Below are 12,013 nucleotides of genomic sequence, written 5' to 3'. Positions count from 1 at the left end.
AAAGCTTACTTTTTCATCTCTGTTCTCTGTAGCTGCCTGTGGGCCCCAGCTCCAGGGAGCACTACCCAGCCAGAAGTGCTTATTTATCTCACTGCACAGATTCCCTTCTCAAGGCTCTAGAGCCCGGCCCTGTCCCCAGAGCCAGAGACACCAGCTCCGGATGGCCCGGAGCCTCCTTCTCTAAAGCTGAGTTCCTGCCTCATCTGAACCTTCTGTGCCAGACATGAGCCCCAGCTGAGCAGAGCTCCCTTCTCAAATATCTGAAGTTTACTCCCCAGGGCTCCTCCTCTGTTTCTATATTTTAATAATTTCAGTCTCTTCTCTTTTTACCCTCAGCCCTGGGGGCGGCAAACGCTTCCTGCAAGCGCTACCTTCATCATATCTTAGAGTTCTTTTTATAACCCTTTAGTCACCCAGTTAACAACTTTATACCTAGTTAGCAATTCTCTATATTAAAATCTCTCCCTTAAAATAACTGGGGTGGCTTCTGTCTCCTGCCTGGCTCTGGCTGTCGCAGTTCCGGCTATTCCCATCAGTGCTGCTGGGATCACTGGTGTTCACGTCCCTCGGTCCACGGGAACGAGAGTTTCTCCAGGGCGTGTAATGGAGGGTTGAATTGGAGGTTCGGTATGAGACACGTGTTTTCCACCGTGGGGGCCACTCACACTCCCACAGCAGTGTCTGAGAGTCCCTGTTGCTCCACATTTGTCACCAACACTTGGTATTGTTGGTGACTTCTTCATCGCTGTCAGTAGAATGGGTGCAAAATGGTATGGCATTGGGATCTTAACTTGCGTGCTCCTGGTTCCATATGTGGGTGTTAACCCGGGTTCTCATTCCAGCTCCACCATTGGCTTGCTTTTTTCAGTTAGTTACTCAACCTCTCTGGGCCTCAGTTATTACCTCATCTGAAAGAAAGAAGGGACGATAATAGTATCTACCTCATAGGATGGTTGTCAGACTAAATGAGATAATGCACAGAAAGCGCTGTACCCAGCAGTGTTCTCACTGCTAGTAAACGGCAGCTTGTCATTACTGTTGTGTGATTGTGTCCTGATTTGTGAAACTCTGACTATCACAGAGAGACAAGCCTGTTAGCAAGCATCATCGAGCGAGATACCTGCCTGGCTGTGTGTCTTTCTAAAGTAGAAAGACTCTGGTCTGCCATGCCCAGGGCCAACCACCAGCGCCCTCTGCCTCTCCTGGCTTCCCACAGCTGGGCCCCCAGACCAAAACCCCCTGGCAACCGCCCCTCCACCAGTCGAGGAAGACAGACCTGGAGCCCCTGAGCCTCCCCCTCTGCTGGGGTATTGGTTGCTCTCCAAGACCCCGCATCTGGAACCGACGTTCAATTCCTGATCCCCGGGCAGAGCAAAGCCTGACTGAGCCCAGTGGCTGGGGCATCAGGGCTTGGACTGGAAGTGGCGTCTTCGGCGTGGGCTCCTAGAGGGCTGGGCTGGAAATCACGTATTCCAAAACAGACGGTAGGCACCAGAGGAGGCATGTGGATCCTGGTCTCAGAAAGGAAAATCCAGGGTTTTCTCGGCTAACGCAGCCAACACAGGAGTATACACCCAAGCCTCGCGCCCAAGGGGGATGAGAGGAGGTAATGTGAAAAAGGATGATGAGGTTGGAAGCCAAAAAATGAGGAGCGGGGAGAAGAGCCATTGAAGATGTGACAGCCAGAGTGGCTTACGGCAGGCAGCCCGGGACTTACACTGCGACGAATGAGAAATGGCCAGAGGCTCACCTTTACGGTGACGCCAGAGCTTCCAGTCCTGGGCCAGGGGTGACACCTTGCAGAGCCCGGGTGTGGTGGCTGCATACTGTTGTGTACTAACCTGCCCCCTAATGTAAAACAACAACAATCATTTTCTCATTGCAACAACCCGTCATGATCACGGTAGATCGCGTTTCCCATGTTCCTGGGGATTGACTGGGCTCAGCTGGCGACTCTTGCTGTCGGTCCCTCAAGTGGTTGCTGTCGCATGGTGGCTGTGGCCCCATTCACCTCAAAGGCATGGGTCTGGCAGCAGATGCTGGCTGTTGCCTGGGACCTTCGCGGGGGCTATCAGCTAAGATACCTACGTGGGACCTCTCCCTACGGCCTCCCAGCATGGTAGCTGGTTTCAAGAACAATCATCCAAACGGAGCCAAGAGGGAAGCTCTCTAGCCTTTCTGCTGTAGCTCTGGAAGTCACATGGTGTCATATGCACTGCATTCTGTGCGGTAGGACCCAGACGCTAAGACCAGCTCCTACTCAAGAGGAAGAGAATTACACTCCACCTCTTGGTGGGAGGGTGTCGACGAGTTCGGAGACATGTCTTAAAGCCACCACACCAGGAAGGCTGGGGGTCTTCTGGTTGGGCACACTGGCTGCCAGGCAGAGGCACTAACTCAGGTGGGGCTTATAGTAAAGACAGGTGGCATGATAGGAGAGGTCGGATGTCATCACCGCCCAAGGGCAGGAACGCTCGGAGGTGAAGGACAGGTCTGGATGTGCAAGAGTTCATTCTGTGGCTCCAGCACGGCGGTGTCACAGTGTGGTACTGACGGGTGGGCTCAACTCTGCGGCTGTGACAGGCAAACCTTGAGATCTCGGGGCCTCAACCCAACCGAGGTTCGCTTCTTGCTCACCCCACCCGTCTCATGTGTAGGGTGGTCAGGGGACCTAGCCGACTGGAAGGTCACCCGATGTCACGGCAGGGAAGATACATTTGGAGAGCCGCACACTGGCTCTTTGATACTTTAGCCAAGACGTGATTGATGTATGTCCCTTCTGCCCACAGCCCATTGGCCAGAATTAGTCATGCGGTCTGCCCCCAGCAAAAGGCCGGGAAATGTGGGAAGCATAGGGGAGGGAGTACCACCCCATCAAACACCAGTTCATTCTCCTTCCACAGACCTGCTACTCGCCTTGCCAGAGTGGGTCCCATCAGTCCCTCGTGGGAAGGTCCCCAGGCACCCATTAGAAATGCTGACACCTGGGTCCCACCCAGCCTGCTGAATCAGAGCTTCTGGGTGGGGGCCTCGGGATTGTTCTGACCTACCTTGTGGCTTCAGCTTCCCGTAACTATGCCTGGGCTTTACTTTCTGGTCTTTGCATCTTTTCAGTCTCCACTCCAACGGCAAAAGATTTCCCCCTCCGCTATTTCTCTACCGCAGAGTCTGCACAGAGGGAATCTGATTGGTCCGCTCAGATTTTGACCCCTGGACACGTTGGAGGTTGTTAGCGTAAGGGAGCTTTCTTTTCTCCTCCTCCTCCTCCTCCTCTGCCTCCTCCTACCACGTCTCTTTCTTATTCATCATCCCCATCGATACATAGGGGTTATATAGTGATTAGGAGTGAGGGCTTTGAATCCCAGGCCTGCTACTTACTAACTCTGTGACTTTAGGCAAATAACTCTTCTTGCTTTGTTTGCTCCTCTATCAAGTGGGGATCGTAACAGAAATGATCTCGTAGGGCTATTGAGCGAATGAAATGAGTCAACATGATCGTGCGAAGTGGGGTGGGCACAATCGAGCCCTTCACCTGTGGGATCTCCCGGCACATAGGGTCAAACTTAGTTAAACTGTAGGCCACCCAGCTGGCGTCATGGAGAATTGCTTGGAGTGGGGGGTGGGGGGTGGAGGGAAACCACACATTTGGTAACCGGAAGTGCCAGAAGTGTTCTATACCTAAATAAAGGAGAAACACACAGGAGGTGTGGAGAACTGGGTGCTTCCCTACCCAGGAGGAAAAGACTTTTTCTAGTCAGGTCCAAAGAGCAATGGCCAAGGAAGCAAAAGCAGGACAGTTGAGAACAAATTAAACGGGCTGTTCAAAGTTTGACTTTTGACAAACGTTTTGCGTTCCTTCTCAAGGGCCATCAGCCTGGGGTAACCACTCTATACATGGGCGCCACCTGGTGTCCATGCCGAGTAATTCCTCCGGAACCTGCCCGCTCTGGGTTATAGGACAGGCTCCTTCATCGTCCGTTTTCCTGTTGTGGGACATCTTATTGGGAGGGCCTCAGAGGATGAGGCCCTCTGGTCCTTGAAGTCTGGGTTTGAATTTCAGTTCTGCCACTGATTGAGTGACCTGGGGCAAGTCCCTTCTCCTCCTCTGATCCTCCCTTTAACCTTAACTCTGAAATGACAAATTACACCTCTCTGAGCTATGGAGAGGATCTTGAGAAAGTGCTTTCTAAGCTGGGAATAATTGGAGGCAATGGAAAGAGGCATTATCTGCAGTCGAATAGGCCTGGATTCGTTTTTAAAAATATGAATTGTGCACCTGCTCTAAGCCAGGCAGTATTCTGGATGTGGGAATGTAGCAATGACTCAAACAGACAAAATGTATATTTTCATGGACTTAACATTCTAGCATTCCAGTTTCTGAGTCATTCATCCATCTACAAATATTTTTCTGGTATTACTATGTGCCAAGCACTTTCTTAAGCAGTGCGCACAGAGGGAATCCAATGTGGCTAGAATATAGGAAGCAAGGGGAACAGGGTTGATCAGGGATAGGACGAGGTTTTGTGGGGCCTGAAGCTTTAAAAAAGATCTCGGATACTTTTTTCTTAAAGAAACAGAATACAAGTCATAAATACAGAACTAAGTTAGAGAGGGAATTTTTAAGAGAATGACAGAACAAATAACAAATTACAGAGTTTATAAAGCTGACCAATAGCATCATACATTCTAGAGACATTGAATAATATTTTTATTAATTAGCTGCATGATATAGTTCTATAATAATTTTTCTCTACATTTTTTGCTGTGTATTCTTTGATCACCCAGTCATAAAGCAGCGGTTTTTTTTTTTTTTTTTTTTTTTTTTTTTTTGTCTTTCTGTAAAGACAAGGAAGATAATTCGGTCTTTACAGGATTCATTAACTTTTGGGGGGACAATTTCAACAATTTTCTTTAAGTTGTAGAGCTTAATGCCAGGTAAAAATTTCAGATTATTGTCATATTTGTCATACATAAATTTCTCTTATGTATGAGCTGGGAGTCTTCTTAGGTACAGTCGTGGCTAATTTTTTTTAATGTTCATTTGTGTATTTTTGAGAGAGAGAGAGATCGAGCATGCCCTTGACTGCATGCACGAGCAGGGTAGGGACAGAGAGAGAGAGGAAGACAAAGATTCCCAAGCTGGTTCCACATCGTCAGTGCAGAGCCCGATGTGCAATCTCACAAACTGTGAGATCATGACCTGAGCGGAAATCAAGAGTCGGAGCCATGCAGGGGCCCCAGTTAGTGCCTAATTTTATTTATTTTTTTTTTTAAATTTTTTTTTTCAACGTTTATTTATTTTTGGGACAGAGAGAGACAGAGCATGAACGGGGGAGGGGCAGAGAGAGAGGGAGACACAGAATCGGAAACAGGCTCCAGGCTCTGGGCCATCAGCTCAGAGCCTGACGTGGGGCTCGAACTCACAGACCGCAAGATCGTGACCTGGCTGAAGTCGGAGGCTTAACCGACTGCGCCACCCAGGCGCCCCCCTAGTGCCTAATTTTAAATACTCTGAGCTGAAAGCACCCTAACCAGTTTGTCAATATCACCCTCCCCCCGCCCCGCCACAAAAAGAAATCTTTATCCTTGTCAGTATTTCACGTCAAATAAGTGAGACGTTTTAATCTTTTTCCAGTGAATTTTGTAATTCACTCCTTTCAATTAACTAGATTATTAAACAATCCAAGTCTATTCAGTACTTTGATTTAAAATTTACCTAATTCTTCTTTTTTTTTTTTTAATGTATTTATTTAAATTCAAGCGAGGTAACATTTGGTGTATGGTTGTACCTATTCCTCTCAACGAATTACTACTTTTATTATGATCTGCAGGCCATTTCATCGATAAGCTCCAGACATCGCTAGGGCAGAAATGCTAAGGACGACAGGACCCAATACAGCGAGGTCATGAAACATCCAATTTCCCACAAGGATGTGCTAGCTATTTATAATACTGCTACGTGTTTGACACACGACCTATAAACCCAGGACTCTGCTATTTCTAGTTTCTGCCATTCTTACTAGAAGGGAAGGGAAACCACTCCGTGCATGTTTAATCGTATAGGCTTCACTGCCCAATATATTTCTGACAGTATAAAGAACTTCTGTTTTAACGAGACTCAGCTGAGAACCAGATCCTTTGCTTATAGTTTAGTATGTCTGATGATTGGGAGAGTTTTTTGTAGCCTAGCTTCTGGCTCTGTTATGTTTCAAATCTCGCGTCCCACCCACTATGTACATATTCTTGATGCTGGGCCCTCAGATGTCGGAAGGCTTGCACCTCGTGTCACAGTGTAGGATGAGTCCCCAGTGGCCAGGAGGAGTTTTCCTGACCTTGCTGTAGATGAAGGCAACTGCGAACCACATAAACAGATCCCTCTTGTCTTTTTCGGGCTGCTGTAACAAACTAACCACAGGCCGGGTGGCTTAAAAAGCGAACATTTGTTTCTTACAGTTCTGGAGGCTGGGAAGTCCAAGATTAAGGTGCTAATACATTCTGGGTCTGGCAAGACCCTGCTTCCTGGTTCACAGGCACCTCTTCTCGCTGTGTCCTCACGTGGCCACAGGGGTGAGGGAGCTCTGCAGGATCTCTTTTGTAAGGGCACTAATCTCATTCATGAGAGTTCCATCGTCATGGCCTAATCACCTCCCAGAGCCCCACCTCTTCATACCGTCACATTGGGGGTGAGGATTTCAACATATGAATTTGGGATGGGGGAGACACAAACATTCAGTCCAAAATATCTCTGAACCAAAATTGAATGCATGCCTGACACAACTCTGCCTTAGCTGTGTGAAAATTAATAACGGGAAACCTCGCGAAAATGGAGTTGAGAGGTTTGGGCAAGGGGAGCTCTCATGCCCTACTACTTGTAGTCAATTGCAGACCCCGCAGGAAGAGCCATGGACTTGACCTTGGACGTGGATACTACTCTACTATTCCAGCTGGATGAAGAGACCCTTTCCTTATCTCCCAGCAACAGCTCAGCCCATAAAAAGCCACCATACTTCAAACTCCCAGTTTACTCCAATGGACTTTTAGTTCATAACCGCCTTCCCCTTTCTTACCCCCTTTCTCCTTAAAAAAGTGTGCCGTGGGGCGCCCGAGTGGCTCAGCCGGATAAGCGTCTGACTCTTGATTTTGGCTCAGGTCATGATCTCGGTGTTGTCAGGGCTCCGCACTGAACATGGAACCTGCAAGGGAGTCTCTCTCTCTCTCTCTCTCTCTCTCTCTCTCTCTGCCCCTCTCCCCTGCTGTCTCTCTCTCTCAAAAAACAAAACCAACCAACCAACCAACCAACCAACCAACAAAAAACCGCGTGCCTCTCACTTGTTCCCCAGGCATGCCTACAGTTCTGCTACGACTTATTTGTCCCAGGTTGCGATTCTCTTTTATTCCCAAATAAACCAGTCTTTTGCTGTGGAATAACTGGCAGTTTTTATTTTTAAGGTTAACAGCTACATCCTTCAGGTACTCCACTGCCACTGGATGGAGAGCCGGAGTGGAAAGAGACATCAATCTTTTTTTTTTTTTTTTTTTTTTTAATTTTTTTTTCAACGTTTTTATTTTTTTTATTTTTTTGGGACAGAGAGAGACAGAGCATGAACGGGGGAGGGGCAAAGAGAGAGGGAGACACAGAATCGGAAACAGGCTCCAGGCTCTGAGCCATCAGCCCAGAGCCCGACGCGGGGCTCGAACTCACGGACCGCGAGATCGTGACCTGGCTGAAGTCGGACGTTTAACCGACTGCGCCACCCAGGCGCCCCAAGAGACATCAATCTTAAAGGATTACAGTTAAATATCTTACTTCTACAACATTTACAAGGACATACACCCAGGTGCTATGTCTCCTCCAGGGCCCCTGCAAGCAAGGGTCCCGAACCTGAGGCTTCACTATTGTCGAGATAAATCTACCCTATGACATGAAGCTAGAAAATAAGTAAGGGGGACACTAGGCAGGCCCCTGCAGTTGTTAGGAGGGAGTTAGGACTCGATTCTAAGAGCAACAGGAAAACTTAAAGGGCTTTAATGGACGAGGACGGGGGTTACATGATTTGATTTATATTCTCAAAGACTGCTCCGGTTTCGGCGTGGACGCTGGGCTTCAGGGAGGCAGGTGACATTGCTGAGGACATTGCTAAGGCGGCTGGTGGGCCTTCCCCAGGAGAGAGATGGCTTAGACTAGGGTGGGATGGGTAGAGGTAGTGGTTTGAAGGTTATTTTGGGGGCTGACTCAAATTCAGTAGAGGTGAGGTGGGCATCAAGAGGGTCTCCCAGGGGTGTGTGGGTGGCTCAGTCGGTTAAGCATCTGACTCTTGGTTTCAGCTCAGGTCGTGATCTCATGGCCCATGAGTTCAAAGCCAGCATCCAGCTCTGTGCCGATAACGCAGATCCTTCTTGAGATTCTTCCTCTCTCTCTGCTCCTCCCCCTCTTGCTCTCTCTGTCTCTCAAAATCAATAAACAAAAACTAAAAAATAAAAAAGTGTCTCCTAGGTATCTCCTTGAATGGTTGCTGCGACCCCACCCCCTGAGGTGGGAAAATGCGAGCTGGATGGACCTGTCTGTTCGACCTGTTGGAATCCTGTCTCTACCATTGCCAGCTACGTTACCCAGGACAGGTCACTTCTCTCTGGGCCATTTCCTCATTGCAAAAGGAGGAAAACTAACATCTACCTTGTGAGGTTGCTCGAAGAGACCCTTTCCATAGGCCTAAAATGACGGCGCTGAGGCCAAGTCCCCAAACCAGGGCTTCAGGCGTAAGCTATTTGCAGTTGCAACCTCCCCCAGAAACGTAGTCTTAACTGGTCAGTCAGGAATTTTCTGACGCGTGACACTGAGTGTGCCGCAGGGGCCCTCTCCACCCCCTCCCCCCAAAAAGATGAGGGCACATTAAGACCACTGGCTCTTGCCCCTAAAGGAAAGCGAGCTTGCCTGAAACAATCCTTTTCTTTTGCTAACTTTCTTGCCACACTGCTCTTCCAAAACCTGTTTGGTACTTTTCCTTCTACTTGCTAGATGGAGTGCAGCCTGACTCACGAATCATTTAATAAAGCCAGTTAGATCTTTAAAATGTACTTGGTTGAATTTGTGTTATTTAACAAGAGTAAACGAGACAACCTATCAGGAGAAGCCTGGGATCTTATAAATAACCTATATGTTGAATGCCATTGTTGTTCCAAGATTTATTAGTATTTACTAGGAATCTCAAGGGAGGAAACCAGCCTTGGATCCTTATTCTGTGGCATGATTTTTATTAGGTTCTAGCAATTGGCTTTGGCTATTGAAAGCAGTGATGTCCCCAGGCAAGAAAATAATTGCTGTCCCCAAAGGGCGGGTCAATGTGATTGATCTTTTTAATAACAACAGTAATAATAGCTAAATTTCGTGAGCATTTATTACTATCAGGTTCTTTACATGCTTTGTCTCATTTATCTCTTACAATATCTATGGCACAGGTACTTTTATTATCATCATTTCCATTTTACAGATAAGAAAACCTGAGGTTCAAGTGATTAAATAACTTCTCCAGGGACCCCTTAGGTAGTAAGTGAAAGAGAGGGGAGTCCATCCTTGGGAGACCTGGCAGAGGGGTCAGATCACCTTTCAGAATTGTTCTGTAAGGCCCGGCCCCGCCCCTGTCATCCCCTCCCCTCCCCCCCCCCCCCCCGCACTGGTTCTGTCCTTGGTGAGAACTCTTGACTGGAGGCACCAAGCCAGAGACTGCCAGTCAGGCCTGTGTCGTCAGGCCCGTCTCCGCCCCTCTCCCCGCCCCATCCCCTCGCCCCACCCCATCTCTGCCAACTGCCCCGCCTATCGCCCCTTACCGCCCCGCCCATATCCCCGCCCATCACCCCGCCCGTCCTTTGCCACCCCGCCCATCAATCCGCCGCGCCCTCCCTGAAGCCCGCCAGCTCCCGCAGCGTGGCGTCTCCGACTCGACGCGCGGACCCCGGCGACTCGTCCTCTAGCCCCAGCGTGGGCGCACCTCTCCTCAGAACCGGCGCCGAAAGTAGGGCGCAGTCTGAGGGGCCGGGAGGGAGCCGCGGGCTGAAGGCGGGCTGAGTGACGGGGGCCACGGCCACCCGCACCCCGACACGCGCGCCCCGCCGTCTCCTCAGCCGCGCGAGCCCGGCGGACCGCGCCTGAGAGAGAAACGCCGTCGCCTGCAGCCCTTTCGAGCTGGAGGCGTGACCTGGAGGCGTGACCTGGCGCTTCTTCCCCTCGCGGGGAGGACCGGGCGCCTGGGGTCACCTCTCTGGCCTCAGTTGCTCTCTCTGACTAGCCGGCCTTGAAGTCTGAGGAGACGTTTGTGGAGGAAGCCTTTGGCGTCCCTCGCCCTGGCGCTCGCCGTCTTTCCCTCACAGCCGTGGGCGCCCTCACCTTGCCTCCAGCGCCTTCCCCTTCCTTGCCACGCACCCCGTTTTGTCCCCATGAAGGAGCTCGCCCTCTGGCCCTCCCCACTTCCCGGAGCGTCCCCTCCGCTTGCGCCCCTCACCCCCTCCTGCGGGCGGCCGCCCTCCCCCTTCCCCTCTGCTCCTTCCCCCTCCTCCTCCCTCCTCCCCTCCTTCCCCCCTTCTCCCCTCCACTTCCCCCTCCTTCCCTCCGCCTCCTCCTCCTCCTTGCCCCCTTCCTCCCCTCCTTCCCCCTCCCCCCTCCTTGTCCCCTCCACCCCTTTCCCCCTCCTCCCCCTCCCCTCTGTCCCCCTCCCCCTTCCTCCGTCTCTTCCCACCCTCCCCCTCTTCCCACCCTCCTCCCCCTCTTCCCACCCTCCCCCTCCCCACCCCCCTCCTCCTCCCCACCCCCCTCCTCCTCCCCACCCCCATCCCCCTCAGTGCTCAGGGCCCTCTCTCAGCAGCGGCCTGTCCCTGGCTCCCAGTTCCCGGTTCTCTGGTTCTCGCCAGCTCTGCCTTGCTCCAAGCTAGTCCAATCCAGAAATAAACCTTCGAGAGTAGGGGTGGCAGGAAGGTTGGGGGGGGGGGGGTCGTTGGGGAGGGTAGAATATGTACTCGGGAAAAATCAATATCTCAGATTGAAAAGCAGAGTTGTTTTTCCTTAAAATACGTCAATAACCATATACCTGGGAGCAATTTTATAAGATAAACTGGAATGTATTCCAAGATACCAAACAGTAAAAAGAATAAAGTGAAACCAAGGCAGGCACAGGCCATAAACATTAAAATCTCCAGCTCTACCATTGGGGAATGTGGTTTTGCAGATTGCCTAACTTTTCATTTTGGGGCCAGTGATTTGATTTTTGGGGTGGAAATTGTGCATTGATCAAAATTCACCTAAATCTTGAATTCTGTGGCTGATTTTGTTTTTGTGTTCATTTTGTCTCAATTTTCTCTTTTAGTCAGAAATTCAAGTAGAAAAGAAGCAAAAAGGCTTTTATAGTGGAAGCTTAAGATTTCTTATATGAGCAATAATCTGATTCTTCACTAGAAGTCAAAGTATTATAATATCCCTTTGCTTAGAGGAGCCTTATGATATTCTCAAAGATACTACAATTCGTAGAAATGTGCATAAACTGTTTTAGTTCTAGGTGAAGTTTTTTTTTCACCATTCTTGTTTGAAAACGTTTAAATTTGATTCTTGTTTTCTTTCTTGCCTTTCGATTCTTTTCCTTTAGTTTCTGTTTCCTTCATTTTTCCACTTTATAGTCCTTTGGAATTCCATTATTTTAACTTCAGAAGTTAATAAATTGCTGACTAAACCAGAGTATCTTGAAGAAAACAAAGAAATTCAACACCTGGTTATAAATCAATAGTCCAACATTTCTCAAATTCCTAAGTTTCAGAAAAGAGGTGACATGTGTTCGCTTTTCTTAGTTTTTGTGTGCCTTTTCCTGTTCTGTTGTTTTTTTCCCTATTTCCATCCTATTTTTCCCAGGCCTCCGCCTCTATTTATTTGACCTTATTAATAAGAGAACTTAAATTCTTTGTAGGAAAAAGTAAGTAGAATGTAGGAAACCGTCAGTGATCAGAACACATGTAAATCGGGTGTGGTTCACAA

Source organism: Puma concolor, chromosome A3 (assembly GCF_028749965.1).
Source record: "Puma concolor isolate L17-30 chromosome A3, mPumCon1.1.hap2, whole genome shotgun sequence".
In the NCBI taxonomy this organism is placed as follows: domain Eukaryota; kingdom Metazoa; phylum Chordata; class Mammalia; order Carnivora; family Felidae; genus Puma; species Puma concolor.
Note: the sequence above shows the minus strand (reverse complement) of the source record.